The following is a 20,867-nucleotide window of genomic DNA, read 5'->3' as shown; positions in this document are numbered from 1 at the left end:
CGGATTTTCTTCATTCACTTAGTGAAATCCGCATGCGGAAAATCCGCACGCAAATCCGCACCAATTAATGCGGATTGACCGCACAGATTTGCCTGCGAACACCTGCGGATTTCAGTGCGGATTCTCCGCACATGAATCCTGAACGTGTGCAGGTACCCCAAGAGGGGCCTGGATGTATTTCTGGAGTGTAATAATATTACAGGCTATAGCTACTAGAGAGGGGTCGTTGATCCACGGAGTTATTCTGATTGCCTGATTGGAGTCGGGAAGGCATTTTCTCCTCTAAAATGAGTAAAATTCTACCTCCGTGTTTTTTGTTTGTTTGTTTTTTTGCATTCCTCTGGATTAACTTGCAGGACAACATGCCGAAATGGATGGCTGTATGTCTTTTTTCAGCCTTACAAACTATGGGGGTCATTTAATAAGGCAGACGCCGGTGTTAATAACCCCTATATCTGGCAGTGGATCCGCCAAAGTAATGAAGAGGCACAGGCTTCCTAGCGAGCTTATATTTAGACCATTTCCTACTCCTAATACAAGCGTAGACAATGATGAATGAGACGGGCCTGCCGGTCCACCCCTTTCCCGCCGATGCCACGCCTACATTTTTTTTAGACCTGGCGTGAGCAGGGAAAAGTTGCAGATTGCAGCGCAAATAACCTTTTCCCTGCAATCTGCACCAGAAATACGCCTAATATAAGCATATTTCTGGATAATAGCGTAAATGACCCCCTATGTTACTATGAAATCTACCATAAGTTGGTGTATATTTCATTCTAGGCCCAGGAACTTTCAAGGAATGCTCACTGTAATAAATTAGCACATCCTCCAGCTGTGTAGGGGATATCAAGACTGGTGTAGAAAACGCTGGTCTTCACAAATGACCCCCAATGTGAATAAAAGGAGTAGTGTTAAGCGAACTTGTGTTTTAAGTTCTGCGTCGGGTTATCTAAGAATCCCGTTATGGATTCTAAATTCTGTTATGGTCTATGGTAGAATCCATAATGGGATTCTTCGATAACCCGAACTTTAGACGCCGAACTTAAAACACAAGTTCGCTCAACACTAAAAAGGTGAAAATGACACTGGAGAGCAACATTTTTGTATAACGTAATTAATATAAACCACGTGCATTACTCTAGATATTTATTTTTTATTACATTTGTGGAATAAACCCTTTTATTTATGTAGACATACTGTGAATGTTAATGAAGAGCAGAGTTCTCAAGACAAATTGTAGTCAACCCTACTGTATTGTATGTTCACATTTGTCTGCCAGCATAGCCAGTGTATACACAGATAAACAGCTTTCTGCTGCCCCTAGTGGAATTCTTGTAAATCTACATGTAATACCTGATTCAATTAAATGTTGCATATTACTGTTCAGGGGTATTTCACTTTCATAATGTTGGGTTGTATAATAATAGTTATATAGAGATTTAAATATGTTATAGCCTATATGGGCATTAAAAAGTGGCACAGGTACTTTTGTTTTTGAAAAGCAAAAAATGGGAAATCTAAAGTTAATTGTCTAAACCAATGTACAGTTACCAGCATTAAGCTGATTTCCTCTTCCTTTTTCATATCCTAATTCCCAGCGCGTTAGGGTCCATTTACACGTCCGTAGAATGGGTCCAGTCATTCTCAATCGGGACAGAAAGGATAGGGACTGCACACATTGTGCTGTCTGCATCCACATTTCTGGTCCGTGGCTCCGTACTTCCACTCCGCGGTTCCCGAAAAAATAGAACATGTCCTATTCTTGATACTGCTGCCCCCTTTGCACTTTAGACAGGGCCACACAGTGAAAACGTCATCACACCTGGTCCTGTCAATCACAGTGGAGGGGATGGGGCGGAGCTGAGCCTCTAGGTGTAACAGCAACGCCCCCGTTGCTCCTGGAGGCTCATTTGAATGTATTAAAACATAATTTTTCTCAGCAATGCAGGCACATATGAACATGGGACCAACACAGATGCCTTCAGCTGCCAAGGGCACATGTAACAGGTCAGGCAGTTTCATAGGTACAGATCTGCTGACAGATGCCCTTTAAACACGACTAGTGTGGAAAATGGAGACCGCTTATAATACCATCAAATTCTGTTTGCACTGTTAGAAACATCTTCGACTTTTACCAGTACATAATATGTAGTTAAACCTCCATTATTATCATAGTACATAAGCTTGGTAAGTGGATCACAGTAGTTGCGCTCCACTATATAACTGGGGAACAGTAGGTAGCATATAGTGCTTGTGCCGCGCCCCACTTTGGCCAACTCATTAATAATACAGAATGATCCTACCCAATCTTTTCTGTGTGCAAGCTCTCACCGACCACCTTCCTCGTTGCAGTACAGCTCAGGACCCTCTTGTTGCTGGCAAAGGGCATAGTAGCGCACATTGAACTTCCAATCTTGCAACGGTGCTGAGGTCGTGAATCAGCGTAGGCAACGATATTGACACATTACTATTAGAAATGTGGTAAAGTTGCCCCTGATTCCTGCAATGCTCTAGATGCATTTCAGAGCTGCCGTAAGATCGATCCTCCGGAGAATGCAGTTCACTTTATTTGGGTGTCAAAGCCTGTGGTGAAACGTGTGGTGGGTGAGCCTGGTATGTGTGTGTATCCTATGCCCAATGTCCGGCTCGGACTGGCCCACAGGGGTATAGGTGAATCCCCAGTGGGCCCCCAAAAGCAAATGACTCCACTGCGCAGTGGCCTTGAAGTTACCACCATACTGCAGCTTGTAACTGAGTGGTGCTGCCCCTTTAAATGATTTAATCCATGCTTTCAGTGTAAGAGACGGTGCAGAGGAAGCCCAGCAGTCATGTATGATGTCTCTTTACCTGTCTTCTTGTGTCTGATGTGTACAGGGGCCCAGCACCAATCGGGGATGTGGCTGACCATCCGATGTCTGGGCTCAGTCAAGGAGAGAAGATATCAAGTGGCAGTTGAGGGGAGGATGACAGTTGGGAGGAGCGAAGAGAGTGTCTAATGGTCTCCATAGTGTGGCCCTGACAAGACAGCCCTGATCCACGTGCCCTGCCACGTCTTGTTAGTGTGAGTTGTCAGAAACTGCAACCGAGATTTTTAACTCTAGGGCTGTGTGCCTCAGTAAAAGACTGACACCATCAAGCTGTTTACCTGATAGACTGTTCAGTTGCTCATAGCAACCTCAAAGCTTATAATAATAATGTAACCATCAAGCTTCGAGCTCAATGGTGACTGTAACAGCTAAGCACTGCGCCTCCTGCTGGAGTAAAGTCAAGATGCAAGTGTCTGTTTTATGGCTGCATCGTCCTCAAGTGCGGTCCCAAGATAGGATCGAGGGTCACATATAAAACTGGGCACACAGTGCTGTTAGTCTGTTCATTTACATGGTGTGGTCTGGAAGGGATTAAATAAGAGGCAATGGTCCGATTACTTGTTGTAAGCACCTGGACCAGTGGCTTTCAGTAACAGAACAACATGCTCCCCCGAAGGAGGAAACCCTGTGATCGTCTGGGGACCATAAATATACGGTGTTTATCCAAACTAAAGTGCAGTCAGGAAGGGGTTAAGGGCCTCTGCAGTAAGGGACGTTGACAATCACTAAAGGGTTAAACCTTCAGAATACAATATTGGTCATAGACACCTGTGACATCACAAGCATGTGTCATAAGAGAAAAACCCTTGTAAAAAGCGGATGAGCGGCCATATTTGGTGCCGTACTTCATGGCCTGAGGACCTTGAGCTTGACTACCCCGGCCCACTGCACCTTGACAAAATTTGGAGGTTCTAGCAGGAAGCCCATCGCCCAATGGGAGGAAAGGGACATCCGCCTAGCCAACCAGATCAGCCCGGCTGCTGCACCCCTCCCCCACCCCTCCTGTCTATTTATGTGGCAGCCACATAGCGGCATTACCCTCTAAGCCCAAGGGAAGGGCAGCCCTCCAGCCATGGTTCCCTAGAGGTTTCCTCCACAGGGGGTTTTCCTCTCCTGAGTGCTGGAGGGTGACTCTCCGTGAGTCGGGGGTTTGCCATTTTTAATATTTTAAATAAACGATTTGGCCATTTATCCCCCAATTAATGTGTTCTGTGTTTTTATTTTGCGCTCTTTGGTTTTAGGGGTGTATGCCTGATTTTCTCAGGAAGGTGGTTAAAAGGGATATTCTCCTCTGGGACAGATATAGTATATAATGATAGGATGTGCCATAAATGTCTGATAGTTGCGAGTCCCACCTTTGGGACCTTCTCATATGTCCAGAACAGGAGCCCAAAGTAAAAGGAGAGCACATTGCGCATGCAGAGCATCCTCCCTATTCATTGCTATGGAAGTTCCAAAAATAGTGAGCGTGTTTTCGGACATCACACAGCTGCGAATGGTGAACAAGCAGGACAAGTGCCGCCACCTCTCCTTTCACCACTACAGGACTCCTGAAAATAACCAAATATCAGCTATTTTCTGACGTTCCATAGCAGTGAATGAAGGGTGGCCATGCATGTGTGACTTGCTGTCTGTACGTTTCGGGGACATCATCCTATGAATACGTCATAAATGTCCCAAATGGAAAAACACTGAAAAATGAAATTTATTATGAAATAACCAAGTTAGCAGAGCATTGCTAGGACCAAGAGCAGTGTTAAGAGTCCCAGCGCCAATGCATCGATTGCGAACAGTCACTGGTGATGCCGAGGGTCAACAACTGTTCAGGTGTACAGTGTTCATTTTAGGACATGGTCAGATATCATAGTCAAGTATCAGAATAATGCCAGTTTGAAACCTTACCCTGACACTTGACCTTGACATCTGAGTTTGACTTATCGTCTTCATAGGTCAGGGTATAAGTGAGAATGAGTTATAGATATACTGTGTATTTGAATTTATGCTAAATCACACAACCAAAGAAAGTCTATAGTTGAGCTTATAGCTCTATGTCTGAACCGCTATAAGCTGACATATCACATATCGCATATCACTGAAGCTATAGCTTAGTGGTTTAGATGCTTGCCTGACATGCAGTGTTCTTGGGTTCAAAACCCCTATCAGTCTTTAAAAAAAAAAAAACATTTTATTGAGCCCTAGAAAAGAGACAAATTCAAGTGATGTGTGACCCTAATGTCTGACTCTTCTCTTCTCACTAGTCAGCGTCAATGTCGCAATGACTTTTAGGCTCAAGTACAATGAACCTAAAAGTCAGTGCTACACTAACTAGTGAGAAGAGTCAGACATCAGGGTCACGCATCACTTATATTTGTCTGTTTTCTAGGGCTCAATAAAATGTAATTTTTTAAAAAAGACTGATAGAGGTTTTGAACCCAAGAACACTGCATGTCAGTCAAGTGTCTAAACCACTGAGCTATACCTTTAATGATATGTGATATGTCAGCTTATAGCAGTTCAGACACAGAGCTATAAGCTCAACTATAGACTTTCTTTGGTTGTGTAATTTATCATACAAATACACAGTATATCTATAACTCATTCACACTTTGACCCTGACCTATGAAGATGATAAGTCAAACTTGGCTGTCAGTCAAATATCAAAGTCAGGTGTCAGGGTCAGGTGTCACACTGGCATTATTCTGATACCTGACTATGATATCTGACCATGTCCTAAAATGAACACTGTACAGATGAATGCTGTGGGGTGAATAGATCAATCTTCTACACCGGTTTTATGGGGTTGGAAAGCTGCAAATTTACAGACGTGGACAAAATTGTTGGTACCCTTTGGTCAATGAAAGAAAAAGTCACAATGGTCACAGAAATAACTTTAATCTGACAAAAGTAATAATAAATTAAAATTCTATAAATGTTAACCAATGAAAGTCAGACATTGTTTTTCAACCATGCTTCAACAGAATTATGTAAAAAAATAAACTCATGAAACAGGCATGGACAAAAATGATGGTACCCCTAACTTAATATTTTGTTGCGCAACCTTTTGAGGCAATCACTGCAATCAAACGCTTCCTGTAACTGTCAATGAGACATCTGCACCTCTCAGCAGGTATTTTGGCCCACTCCTCATGAGCAAACTGCTCCAGTTGTGTCCGGTTTGAAGGGTGCCTTTTCCAGACTGCATGTTTCAGCTCCTTCCAAAGATGCTCAATAGGATTGAGGTCAGGGCTCATAGAAGGCCACTTTAGAATAGTCCAATTTTTTCCTCTTAGCCATTCTTGGGTGTTTTTAGCGGTGTGTTTTGGGTCATTGTCCTGTTGCAAGACCCATGACCTGCGACTGAGACCAAGCTTTCTGACACTGGCTAGTACATTTCTCTCTAGAATTCCTTGATAGTCTTGAGATTTCATTGTACCCTGCACAGATTCAAGACACCCTGTGCCAGACGCAGCAAAGCAGCCCCAGAACATAACAGAGCCTCCTCCATGTTTCACAGTAGGGACAGTGTTCTTTTCTTGATATGCTTCATTTTTTCGTCTGTGAACATACAGCTGATGTGCCTTGGCAAAAACTTCGATTTTTGTCTCATCTGTCCACAGGACATTCTCCCAGAAGCTTTGTGGCTTGTCAACATGTAGTTTGGCATATTCCAGTCTTGCTTTTTTATGATTCGTTTTCAACAATGGTGTCCTCCTTGGTCGTCTCCCATGTAGTCCACTTTGGCTCAAACAACGACGGATGGTGCGATCTGACACTGATGTTCCTTGAGCATGAAGTTCACCTTGAATCTCTTTAGAAGTCTTTCTAGGCTCTTTTGTTACCATTCGGATTATCCGTCTCTTAGATTTGTCATCAATTTTCCTCCTGCGGCCACGTCCAGGGAGGTTGGCTACAGTCCCATGGATCTTAAACTTATGAATAATATGTGCAACTGTACTCACAGGAACATCTAGTTGCTTGGAGATGGTCTTATAGCCTTTACCTTTAACATGCTTGTCTATAATTTTCTTTCTGATCTCTTGAGACAGCTCTTTCCTTTGCTTCCTCTGGTCCATGTCGAGTGTGGTACACACCATATCACCAAACAACACAGTGATTACCTGGAGCCATATATATAGGCCCAATGGCTGATTACAAGGTTGTAGACACCTGTGATGCTAATTAGTGGACACACCTTGAATTAACATGTCCCTTTGGTCACATTATGTTCTGTGTTTTCTAGGGGTACCATCATTTTTGTCCATGCCTGTTTCATGAGTTTATTTTTTTACATAATTCTGTTGAAGCATGGTTGAAAAACAATGTCTGACTTTCATTGGTTAACATTTATAGAATTTTAATTTATTATTACTTTTGTCAGATTAAAGTTATTTCTGTGACCATTGTGACTTTTTCTTTCATTGACCAAAGGGTACCAACAATTTTGTCCACGTCTGTAGCTGCATGTCCTATTTTGTACCTACATTGGAACACCAACTGGCCTAAGTATATAAATGTGTATTATTAAGCTATAGCGCCTTGGTTTAGACGCTTGCCTGACATGCAGTGTTCTTGGGTTCAAAACCCCTATCAGTCTTTAAAAAAAAAAATCAACATTTTATTGAGCCTTACAAAAGAGACAAATTCAAGTGATGTGTGACCCTGATGTTTGACTCTTCTCACTAGTTAGTGTCAGCGTCGCAATGACTTTTAGGCTCAAGTACAATGAACCTAAAAGTCATTGCTACGCTGACTAGTGAGAAGAGAAGAGTCCGACATCAGGGTCACACATCACTTGAATTTGTCTCTTTTCTAGGGCTCAATAAAATGTTTTTTTTTTTAAAGACTGATAAGGGTTTTGAACCCAAGAACACTGCATGTGAGGCAAGCATCTAAACCACTGAGTTAGAGCTTCAGACAGCAACCTGAAGGATCTGTGATTGAGCATATTAAAAGTACAATAAACAGGGGGGGTGGCCAGCAGAAAGTGAGAGGAGCTCCACGGCTGGGACCACAGATCCGGACAAATCCTGGCAGATCTGTGTTCGAGCCTGAAAGACATCCTGACCCAGCCCTGCAGCATATAGCACTCAGCGCCGTGCGAACTTACCAGGCAGAGTGCGCAGAGGAACCGGAGCAAGAGAGCCACGAGTGGGTCCAGGCGGAGGACTGGCAGTAAGATCAGACACTCCGAACCCAGTGAGGCATACGGGGACAAGAGCGGGAGGCAATAGGCGCAATATCTGACGTGGAGGGAGAGAGATTCGACCGCAAACACAACCTGCTGAAATTTCCCGCCAGTTGGCCATCTTATCGGCACCTCCACAGCGCCGGGGGAGGGGAAAGGAGCCCAGACAGATTCCGATCCCTGCAGCGGCACGTACAGTAATATCCCTGATCACCCAGCAGCCTAAATACAGCCTCCTGTATAAATAGACCAAACTGCCTGACTTCATAAGCAAACCACTGTTGTGTATACAAAGCTACCAGACATCTCTGAAGAATATAAGCCTCGAGTCAGCTACCAATATCATTGCATATATACAGCACGCTACAGTTGTGTTCAAAATAATAGCAGTCAGACATCACTAACCTGATCAATCACTGTTTTTGGTAGAAATGACATTTCTATATGGCAAATAATTTACTAGCAGGTGTAGTAAAGTAATAGAGATCCAACAGACTGTTGTGTGTGGCAGAAATATCTATTTTTAGCGCATCCTGTGCTAAATAGCCTGCAGTAGTTAGGCCGCTGCAGACAGCGACATTATCTGCAGTATTTCTCCTGTGTAACGTGTTGTGTGCTGTGGTTGTGTGCGCATCCCAAAAATATCTGTGACCTCCAGTGTACTTTTTCCATAGAAAGTGTCCGCTGCGGACAGTAACATTATCTGCGCTACATCTCCTGTGTAACGTGTGCGCATCCCAAAAATATCTGTGACATCCAGTGTACTTTTTCCGTGGACAGTGACATTATCTGTGCTACATCTCCTGTGTAACGTGTGCACATCCCTAAAATATCAGTGACATCCAGTGTACTTTTTCCTTAGTCGGTGTCCGCTGCGGACAGTGACATTACCTGGGGTACATCTCCTATGTGACGTTTCCACATCCCAAATACCTTTTTAAATTTTATGCACATACACTTACAAATCCTACGCTACTGTACTTGTGACATACTTTCAAGCATATATAACATTTAATATGAAAAAGGCGAGCAGTAAGGGACAGAGAAGTGGCCGTGATGCTGATCGTGCACGCAGAGGCCGTGGCCCTGGTCGCATTGAAACTGTGCCTGCTGCCAGAGCACAAGAAAAACAATCATCCACGATACCTAGCTTCATGTCCCAGTTTGCAGGGCGGCGCAGGACAACACTCTCAAAGTCAGACCTGTGACCAGGTGGTCGGTTGGATTGCAGCAGATAATGCTTCCAGTCGGTTAAGCACAACCCTGTCTTCCACCAAGTCCAGTCTCGGTAGCCAAGAGTCTGGTCAACGCAATCCTCACCCTGATCCTCTTTCCTCCCACCATGGAGAGTCTTGCCAAACAAGTTATCCAACACTCGGATATTCAGAGGAGCTCTTTTCAGCGCCATTCCTTCATTTGGGCCTCTCGACAAGCCCGCTTGAAGAGGGTCATGAGATCTTGTGCCCTGATTCCCAAACTCTTGAGCATCCACAGTCACAAGAAGATGACGGTGGGGAACGGCAATTAGTGTTTCATGAGGTGGATGATGATGATGAGACACAGTTGCCAATAAGTCAACGGCAATTAGTGTCTCAAAGGGTTGATGATGAGAATGAGACACAGTTGTCAATAACTGAGGTTGTTGTTAGGTCAACAAGTCAGGAGGATGAGCAGAGTAAATACAGCAGTGTATTGACCAGGGCCGGCCTTTGGGGTGTGCGGGCTGTGCGGCCGCACAGGGCGCCATAGCAACAGGGGCGCCGGGCGGCCGACAGCCCGCAATGTAATATGGGCAGGCGAGGCGGCACTTATGTTTTCTCCCCCCCCCTCCTCCTATATTCAGCAGGGGGCGCCCGGCGCCCGTTGCGGTTTAAAAAAAAAAAAGTTGCTTATATAAGTTGGGGGCGGCTGGCGGCGCCCCTCATTCTGCGCCGCCTGAGTGGCTGAGGCTGAGCGCTTGCCGCTCTAGTCTAAAGAATCCTGCGCCTGTTAATGTAGCGTGGCCGAGCTCTGTTAGGTCCGCGGTACAGGAGCTTTTGTTTCCTGTACCCGGCCGGACTGACAGGAAGTGCTCACTTAGTGTGCACTTCCTGTCAGTCCGGCCGGGTACAGGAAACAAATGCTCCTGTACCGCGGACCTAACAGAGCTCGGCCACGCTACACTAGAGGTGGAGGTGGGAGTAGAAAGAGAGTGACAAGGGGGGAGGGGGGAGGAAAGAAAGAGAGTGACAAGGGGGGAGGAAAGAAAGAGAGTGGGGAGGGGGGAGGAAAGAAAGAGAGTGACATGGGGGGGGGAAATAATGAGAGTGATGGGGGGGGGGAATAATGAGAGTGATGGGGGGGGGGAAATAATGAGAGTGATGGGGGGGGGGAAATAATGAGAGTGATGGGGGGGGGGAAATAATGAGAGTGATGGGGGGGGGGAAATAATGAGAGTGATGGGGGGGGGGAAATAATGAGAGTGATGGGGGGGGGGAAATAATGAGAGTGATGGGGGGGGGAATAATGAGAGTGATGGGGGGGGGAAATAATGAGAGTGATGGGGGGGGGGAAATAATGAGAGTGATGGGGGGGGAATAATGAGAGTGATGGGGGGGGAAATAATGAGAGTGATGGGGGGGAAATAATGAGAGTGATGGGGGGGGAAATAATGAGAGTGATGGGGGGGGAAATAATGAGAGTGATGGGGGGGGAAATAATGAGAGTGATGGGGGGGGGAAATAATGAGAGTGATGGGGGGGGAAATAATGAGAGTGATGGGGGGGGGAAATAATGAGAGTGATGGGGGGGGGAAATAATGAGAGTGATGGGGGGGGGAAATAATGAGCGTGACAAGGGAGGGCGGGGATAATGAGAGTGACAAGGGAAGGGGGGGGGGGGGAAAGAGTGACAAGAGAGGGAGGGGGGGGGGGAAGAGAGTGACAATGGAGTCCCCAGAGCCAGACTGCAGCCAGAGTCCAGATCATCTAATTGTCCTGGCGGTAAGTAGACAATGCAATATGTTTATTATTTAATTGTTTAGTTATTAATACTACATTGGAAACAAATTTTCTCAGCTGGACACCGGCCGACACTGCGCATGCGCTGGGAGCCTCACCAGCGGTTAGGGTAGGGAAAAAGCACTGGCCCGTACGTAATTTTTCCCTTCCCTAACCGCTGGTGAGGCTCCCGATGCATGCGCAGTGTCGGCCGGTGTTCAGCTGAGAACATCCATCCGATCACTGCGCCTGCGCATTGGCCCATAGTTTTTCCCTACCCTAACCGCCGGCGAGGCTCCTGGCGCATGCGCACTCTGCTGTGAAATTTCCCTAACCTGTCGTTGTGCGCCTGCGCGGCACACCTCCTCACGTCATGTCCGGTGCGACCGGAAGTGACGAGGGTAGGGAAATCTCACGAACTAGGGAAGTATAACATTACACCGGCCTTTGGGGTGTGAGGGCTGGTAACTACTTGGTTGGATAGTCAGCCAGCCTATGCCATGATGCCAGCAACAAGCAGTGTTTTTTTTTTTTTTTGGGGGGGGGGGGGGGGCGCGCCACAAGGTTATCTCGCACAGGGCGCCTGAACACCTAAGGCCGGCCCTGGTATTGACAGCTCGTACCTCACATATCAGTATACTGCTGTATATACTATATATCTGTACACACTTCATCTATTATACCTTGTACCTCACATATCAGTACACTGTTGTATATACTATATATCTGTACATACTGCATCTATAATACTGTGTAATATATGTGGTGTGTGTATGCGTGTGTATGCATGTGTATATATATATATATATATATATATATATTTGTGGTCAGGACCTGGCGAGTGGAGGATGCCCAACCACCACCCCCCTGCCTAACTGGCCTGAGGTGTGCCTTGGCCTCACTAGGTCGGTATGCCTGAAAAAGGGGGCATACTCTGAAAGTGATGGTTGAATGACTGAATGAAAAATGGGAATGGGTGGGCAGGGGACGTCCGAATGTCGACGTGCTGCCTGTGGGATGCGGACCGCTTAAACAGGTACTGGTCCCTCCCACAAATCCAGGCTAGCCTGCGGCCAGCCTTAACACTTGTGGTCAGGACCTGGCGAGTGGAGGATGCCCAACCACCACCCTCCTGCCTAACTGGCCTGAGGTGTGCCTTGGCCTCACTAGGTCGGTATGCCTGAAAAAGGGGGCAAAAACCCACCAGTGAGGGAAGGATGGCCTGACGTGCTATTCCGCCAATGTGCTGAATGCTTGGACCAGCTCTGCTAGTGGCTCCGGGATATACCGTACAAAGCACCCCGAGCGCCAGCGCCCTAAGTGTTTAATGATGTGCGCAGGCACTCCGTGCTTGGACGCTGCGGATGCCGCACCGATGCGGAAAGAATGCCCCGAGAATTGAGCCGGATTCAATCCTACACTAGTCAACAGGATGCGAATGTGTTTGATGAACTGGCTGGACGTCAGTGGACCAACAGGGAATGGAAGTAACGGGTCGGTGGGGCTGTGAAGACTAAGGGCCAGCAGGAGGTTGTCCAGGACTGCCACTGGACACCATGCATTTGTGGTCTGGAAAAACTTGACTACATGGCCGGGACCTACCTGCCTTGTTTTGCTGTGAGGCAACTGCAAATGAAAGTTACTGCCTGTCCTGACTAAATCTCCCTTGCGGAGCGCCACCGCCCCTTGTCTGGCCTGTGTCACTTCACCTGGTCTTAAAAACCCGTAAAACGCCAAGTACATGGCTGCCTTTATCACCAGACTGGGAAGGACTCCGAACGGCGACAATGCGAGGACTTCCGACAGGCTACGAAACGTGTCCCCCGTAATTGGTCGACGGACCGACTTGACCGTGACCTGACTTTTCTGAATGCCTCTGAGGATGGCCTTGATTGGGTGAGCTGAAAATATAGAGGGTCTGTCTGGCTCTTGAAGTGCCAAAAAATGCTGCACCCCAGCCAAATATAGCCTGATGGTGTTGTAGGATAAAGCCAACACCGAGTGACAATAAGACACGAAAGCCACCATATACTTGACCTGACCAGTGTCACCCCTGGGATATGCCAACTGGAAGTCTAAGAAAACTACCCACGCTCGGCGGTATGACTTCAATGTACTGGTCGACAAAGACTTTGTAATGAGTGAACTGGCGACCACCATCAGAGAGTCTAGTCCAAGACCAGCAGCCGCCAGTCCGGTACCGGGGTGCCCACTGAGTCTGCTTCTGGGTTCTGTAAGAAAAAGCGTGAAAAATCAAAACGAGATAAAGCATCAGCTGCAACATTGCTGACCCCGTCCAAAAACAGGGCATGAAAATGAAACCCCTGTTCCAGGGCTATCCAGGTCAACCTACGCATGAAGGACATGATGAGTAACGATTTGGATCTACCCTTGTTGATGATCTCTGCAGTCGCCATGTTGTCAGTGTGGAAAACCACCGTGTGACCCGACCACCTGTGCCCCCAAACTATAGCAGCTGCTACTATAGGGTAGATCTCGAACAATGCCGACGTCTGAGAAAACCCCGGCATCTGTAGTACATGCGTGGGCCATGAGCCGGCGAACCAATGTGAGCCAAATATGGCCGCGAAACCTATGGAGGCAGCTGCGTCTGAAAATACGTGTGGAGAATCAGAAGTGGCCCTTGGAATGAACATGGAAATGCCATTCCACCCGCTGAGAAATCTGTCCCACATGAACAGATCTGCTCGGGCATTGGCATTGAGGTGCACTGATGCGTCCAAATCGCTGGTCTGTTGGAGTAAGACTAACAATCTAGAAATGAAAGATCTACCCTGAGGAATGATCCTCATGGCAAAGTTTAACATGCCCAAGAGAGACTGCAACTCTCTCTTGGTGCAAACCTGAGACGTGAGCAGGGAACGTACGCCTGCCTTGATCCGGTCGAGTTTGTCTTGTGGCAGACTGGCCGACATGTCGCGTGAATCCAGGGAGATCCCCAAGAACGTGACAACCTGCGCAGGCCCTTCTGTCTTGTGGGCAGCCACCGGAATGTCTAACTCCTTGAAAACTCGCAAGAGAACCTGCAAGTCAACAGGAGCCCGTGAGGGATCTTCTATCAACAGAAAATCATCCAGGTAGTGAATGACATTCTGGCAACCCCGTACTTCCAACAAAATCCATTCCAGAGCCTGCGCTAACTTGTCAAACAGACTGGGGCTGCTCTTGGAACCAAACGTCAACTTGGTGGCGAAATAGTAAGCATCTCTCCATTTGATGCCATGCCACTGCCAGAGAGATGGGCTAATGGGCAGCAGTTTGAACGCATCAGAGACATCTGCTTTGGACAGCCAAGCACCCCTGCCTGTCTGTAGAATGACCTGGATAGCCTGGTCCACGGAAGTGTACTTCAATGAAAATTCCTCAGACGGAATCAATGAGTTGAGACTAGGAACGTGAGAAGAATGTGGAGCAGACAAGTCATAAATCAAACGAAATTTATTGGAGTATTTCCCCTGTACCACCCCCACCGGGCTCACCCTCCATGTGAAAAAAGGAGAGGACTGGAAAGGACCAATTATGAAGCCCTTCTCCAGCTCACTTGCCAACAGCAGATCCACCAGATCAGGATGTCTAGAAGCCGACTGCAGGTTGGGGCATTCATGAGTCTGCTGTGGTAAGGCGATGAGCCCAGTGTGGAACCCCCGTGAAAATCCTTCCACCAGAAAAGCGCGGAACGACTGAACCGGATGAAGCCGCAGCAGCTGGTCTAGTACCTCGACATTCACCCGGCTCAGTCATGCCGGCTTCACGGTGCAGACTGTGACCGGATGTGCCCTAAAACATGTGGCACAGATGTGCAGGAGCCTGCACTGGCTGAAATTGCAGACAGCATAGTTAAGTTGTTGCAGAGCTGGGCTTTCCCCAAGTAATGAATGGGTCTCCCCAGCTTGTCAAACTGGGTTGACTGCTGGCTGGGACCCGGGTTGATCCCACCTCTGGAGGTACTGGGGGCAGCTGTAAGGTCAGCCAATGGGCACCAGGCGGTAGTATGAGCAGGAGACTGACATGTGGCGCACACCGGGGACTTCAAACTGGCGAAGTGCCTACAAAATAACTCCATGTCAATATTGCTCCAGTCCGTGACTACCTGGAACTGGGCCCAAATGGCTGCAGCTTTGGCCGAGAAGGACCTATGATAATCGTAGAACGCTGTGCCCCCGTACTTGTGCGCCAAATCTACCACCCTGTAGAGGTAAATGTCCAACTCTTCTCTCCTGTTGGGGCTGGCAGAACACACAACGTCTCTGAATAGGCTGAAAGCCAGGACGAACTCAGCCAGGGTCAGCTTGCGACTGAGCCTGGGGTCTTTGGCCTTGAGTACTACTGACAACTCGCTACAGCCGAAGGACTTGTTTTCTGTAACGTCGTGGGACGTAATTAACAAGGATGCCAAGTTGACATCCTTGCCCTCTAGGATGTCCTTCTTAATACTGGGCCTGACGAAATACACCGGCGCCACAGAAGGCACTCCCCCGCCCTGTGACAGGTTGGCTGTTGAAAGTAGAGTAGGCACGGTACCTGTGACCACAGCCGGAGGTGCCGCGCCACCAGCTGGCCCAACTGCTGGGGGGGGGGGGGTCGCGACGCTGTTCCATTACTTCCATCCGGGCTTGTAAATCCTGGATGGAACTAGTGAGTGTGTTTAACACCGAGTGGATCTGTACCAAGGAATTGGTGATGGTGGTATTGTCGCCGGAAGCAGCCGGCCTGGCTTGTGGTGTAGCGGGAAAGAGCAGTCTAAATAATTCCGCCTTTCTGGCTGTAGCCGCAAACGGAATCCCTCTCCTGAGCAATTCAGCCGTCAACCTAGGCACAGTCCAAGCCCTGAGGGATGGAGTGCTGCCGTGTTCGGACCCTCTTGGAGACGGAGGCAAGGACACAAACTCTTCAATATCTGAAGGCTGAGACATGACGACTGAAACCACACAACAACAACAACAACGGAGAAAGGGAGATAGAGAAAAAAAAAAAAAAAAACTGTTAACCCTACGACCTGCTGCCCATAAGCCGACAGACAAGGTGACAGAACCCAACCTCCCCCCAACAGCGTGGAACGTTTGACGAGAAGCCGACGAGGCTGATAGGGAGTATGATAGTCGTTTCCACTGACGTATGAGACGAGCCCGAGTATGTCAAAATCTGTGACGTGGCAGATTCATTAAAAACGAACACTGCGGGCTAACGAACCTACAGACGTGGTAGGTGATGTATGTAAGTATAGGATTTGTGGAAAACAGACCGTATGACGTATTACACTACACTACGAGATGATGTGAAGAGTCTCTGACTGTTGTGCGAGAGTGTGGCTGTACTAGCGAATGTACCTATGCTAGTGATGTATGTATGCAGCTTGGTGGAATAAATTTTTTTTTTATTATTTATTTAATTTTTATTTATTTTTTTCTTGTTTATTAAAATTATTATTATTTTTTTTTCCACGCCCCCCAATTGTTTATGTATTTAATTAATTATATATATATATATATATATATATATATATATATATATATTTTATTTTTTTACGTCAAATCTACCTCATGTGCAGAACTACGTGTCTAAGGTATGCATGTAGTGTATGTCAGGAGTGAACAACGTATGCAGAACCAGACCTAGCAAGCAAATAACACCGTTGGCACCAGGACCCAGCCACTAGAGCCCAATCATGCTGTGCCCAGGTAACTCGCAGCCCCCAAGTGTGAACTTGACATACAGAACGAGCTGTAGGTACTGAGCAGGCAATGAGCTATAACCACAAAGCAATGCTGCCCCCTGGTGCCAATGCTTGAAACACATGTGCCTGATTGCAATGAGGAGAAGCGATCCTCCGGCACACTTGCCCCTATCCACGCAACCTCCTACCCTCCCTCACATTACCAATCTCCCTGAACAAACCAGCGATCCGAAATAGCTAGACTTGAATAGACCGGCAGCTGCAGGCTGAAACGAAGGCACCACCCGGCGTCTCGGAGCTCCGACTCGTGGCGGGACGCTTGATGATGACGTCACACCCGGAAGTAGATGACGTCCGAATGTCGACGTGCTGCCTGTGGGATGCGGACCGCTTAAACAGGTACTGGTCCCTCCCACAAATCCAGGCTAGCCTGCGGCCAGCCTTAACACATATATATATATATATATATATATATATATATATATAAATATATACACAGAGCAGTGTATTGATGTGAGACATACAAGGTATAATACTGTAGATGCAGTGTTTACAGAAATATGTGGTCAGTTATATAATATGGTCACTGTGTGTGTAAGATACATGAGGTAGTGGTCACTGTATCTGTCTGAAGTATTATACATGAGTGAGCAATGAGTAAAAACAGGGCATGGAGTGGGGGTAAAAGACGAGAAGTGGAGGACCTCCTCTTACCACTCCACTCCAGTCTGTATGGATCAATGCAGAGCTGATTGTGAACTTCTAATACTTGCTGTTAGGGGTTGAAGGACCTGTGATGACATCATCCTGGCAGATGTACCTTTCAAACCTAGGAACTACACAATTTTTGGTTCAGTTCCTTGGCTATATTCTGCAGGACCTGTGACGTTGAAGATGATGTCATCACAGGTCCTGGCAGATGCACTGTTTTAACTCAGGAACTACACTTTACACTGTGCAGTTCCCTTATAGGACTTGTGATGACATCATCAAAGGTCCTTTAGCTTTAGAAAGATAGACAAGAGCAATCATGGGGCGGGGCCTCTCCTCCACTTTGGGCCCCTCTTTCTCATGGGCCCCATAGCAGCTGCGTGGTCTGCCTATATGGTAGGTACCCCACTGACCACAAGCATGATCCGCCACATGGCATCAAAGCACCGTAATAGGTGGGCCAAACGCCTGGGTCCCCAATCTGTGTCTGCGGGTCACACCACTTCCCCTGTGTTACGTGCTGGCCAATCCCCTGTCGAAGGCGCAGGCCCGGATGCCTCCCGCCCTGCACTTGGACCTTTGCAAGCACCATCAGCGGCCACATCCACTTCTGTGTCCCAGCGCAGCGTACAAATGTCCTTACCCCAGGCATTTCAACGCAAGCGCAAATACCCAGCCACAGGCCATAGAATTAAATGCACAACATTCCAAATTACTGGCCCTGGAAATTGTTGCCATTTAGGCCTCATGCACACGACCGTTGTTCGGGTCCGCATCCGAGCCGCCGTTTTGGCGGCTTGGATGCTGACCCATTCACTTCAATGGGGCCGCAAAAGATGCGGACAAATTGCGGAAGGCAACACAGGCGGCTTCCGTTTTTTTCGGATCCGCTGTTTGTGGACCGCAAAAAAACGGCACGGTCGTATGCATGAGGCCTTCTACAGCCTGATGTCGGAGGACGTCCCTCGTTACGCAGTCCCCAACCGCCACTATTTTTCATGGTGTGCCGTGCCCGCCTTACACCAGCATGCGTCCCGTAACATCACCCGTTCCCTGACCAACGCAGTTACTGGGAAGGTCCACTTAACCCTGACGGCACACTGGGTGAACGTTTTGGAGGCCGGGAGCGAGTCGTACCCTGGGATGGCACAGGTCCTACCAACGCCAAGGATTGCGGGCCCTAATTCCATCAGGGTTTCCGCCACCACCTACGTTAGTGGCTCTAACCCCCACTTCTCCTCCTGTGCCTCCTCCACTTCCACTTCAGAATTATCCTCTTGCAGTACCAGTTAGCCATCAGTTAGTAGCAGAAAGCAGTGGGGAAGCGGCAACAGGCCGTTCTTAAGCTGATCTGCTTAGGTGACAAACAGCACACTGCCGCAGAGCTGTGGCAGGGGCAGGGCCGGTGCAAGGATTTTTGCCAACACAAGCAAAGCTACATTTTGCCCCCTAATCGCTGGTTTGAGGGCCGCATTTTCCACCCTATAAGACGCATAGACAGACTACTCAGAGACATTTGTCCACACAGTTACTCACCACCAACAGCTCCGCCTCCAGTCTCTAGACCTCCGCTCCCCAGTCTACACTAGTTGCTGCTGCCTGCCGCCCGCCGACGCCTCAGCGCCACTCGGCAGTCAGACCCCCCTGACCCCGTGACTGTCTGGGTTGCTGATGCCGTGCTGCTGCTGAGCCTGCGTGCCGCTCTGTGAGGAGGTGAGGACCGGGGACGCACGGCACACCTGCAGGCTGGGGCGGGCGTAGGGTTGCCACCTGTACGGGAATGACCCGAACAGTCCGGGTTTGTAATCCTGTGCCCGGGTACAAGCCTTTCTCAGACCCGGGCACAGGATTCAAACTGCAGACTTGCACTGTGCACACCTGACAGCTGGCAGTGAGCGGCGGCGGTGGGTGTCAGTCAGCGGCAGCCGATGAGGTGTCAGCAGTGGGGACGATCAGCTGTCACTGCGGGCGATCAGCTGTGATGCTAGTGCAGGGCGGCACTGGATTCAGACACTCCCTCCCTCCTTTAAATGTTTTCTTATACTATTGTTCCTCCTTCTGTTTCCTTTTACCCTACTGTCCTCTCTGATATCCTGTCTGCTTGGCCCGTTCCTCAGTTACAGCTTGCTCTCCACAGCTGGACCCACTTCCAGCTTGTGGAACGCAACTTCTGATCCCGATGCGTTCCACCCGTGTTCGGGTTTAGCTTGAAAAAAAGGTGGCAACCCTAGCGGGCGTCCGGGCCCGGCGGGACAAGTCCACAAGTTATGTATTTTAAATAAATAAATAAAAAATATATAATAATTCCGTCCTGGCGCCGCCCCCACCCTTCTCTGCGCCCTCAAGCAGCCGCTTGGTCTGCCTTATTATAGAGCCGGCCCTGGGCAGGGGATAAGAGACCAGACTGAGTTGTAACTCTTGCCACCCAACCTAGAACCAGGCATGGTTGTGTCTGATAATGGCCATAACTTGGTGGCGGCTTTGGAGCTCGGCAAGCTCACACACATCGCATGCCTATCCCACGTCTTCAACTTAGTGGTTCAGCAGTTTCTCAAAACCTACCCCAATTTGCCTGAGCTGGTGAAGCTGCGCCGCGTGTGTGCCCATTTCCGCATGTCATCGACAGCTTCTGCCGGTCTGTCAACGCTGCAGCAGCGCTTACAATTGCCAGCTCACCGACTGTTGTGCGACGTGAGCATGCGCTGGAACTCAACGTTTTACTTGTTGGCCAGGCTTTGTGAGCAGCAGAGGGCAGTAGAGAAATACCAGCTGCAACATGTTCGTCGCCTTTCCAGTCAGCTTCTGCTCTTTACAAGCGAAGAGTGGGCATGGTTTTAAGAAACTTTGAGGAATCAACACAGATGGTGAGCGGCGATAACGCTATTATCAGCATCTGCATTCCACTTCTGTGTCTACTCAAACGCTCGCTGCTCACAATTATGGCTGATGCTTTGCATGTGGAAGAGGTGGAAATGGGGGGAGAAATTACACAGGGTGATAGCCAGACCACCCTCAGTTTGTCTTCCCAGTGCAAATTATATGATAATGAGGGGGAGCAGGAGACGGTTGCCTCCGCTACAGAGGGTAGTACCCATGGAAGTTTAATTCCATCTGTTCAGCGTGGATGGGCAGAAGAGGGTGAAGAGATTGAGAGTCATCCTCCTGATGACGACAGCGAAGTCTTGCCTGTTGGGACTCTGGCACACATGGTTGACTTTGTTAGGCTGCCTTTACCGTGACCCACACGTTTTACGCATTTTGGACAACAACGATTACTGGTTGTTCACCCTTCTCGACCCCCGCTACAAAGAGAAATTCTCATCTCTTTCCTGTGGTGGAGAGGACGAGCAAAATGGTGCAATACCAGAAGGTCCTTGTGGAAAAATTTCTCCCAAAATTTCCAACTGACAACGCTGGCGGCAGAGTACGTA

Source organism: Bufo gargarizans, chromosome 5, assembly GCF_014858855.1.
Source record: "Bufo gargarizans isolate SCDJY-AF-19 chromosome 5, ASM1485885v1, whole genome shotgun sequence".
Classification (NCBI taxonomy): Eukaryota; Metazoa; Chordata; class Amphibia; order Anura; family Bufonidae; genus Bufo; species Bufo gargarizans.
Note: the sequence above shows the minus strand (reverse complement) of the source record.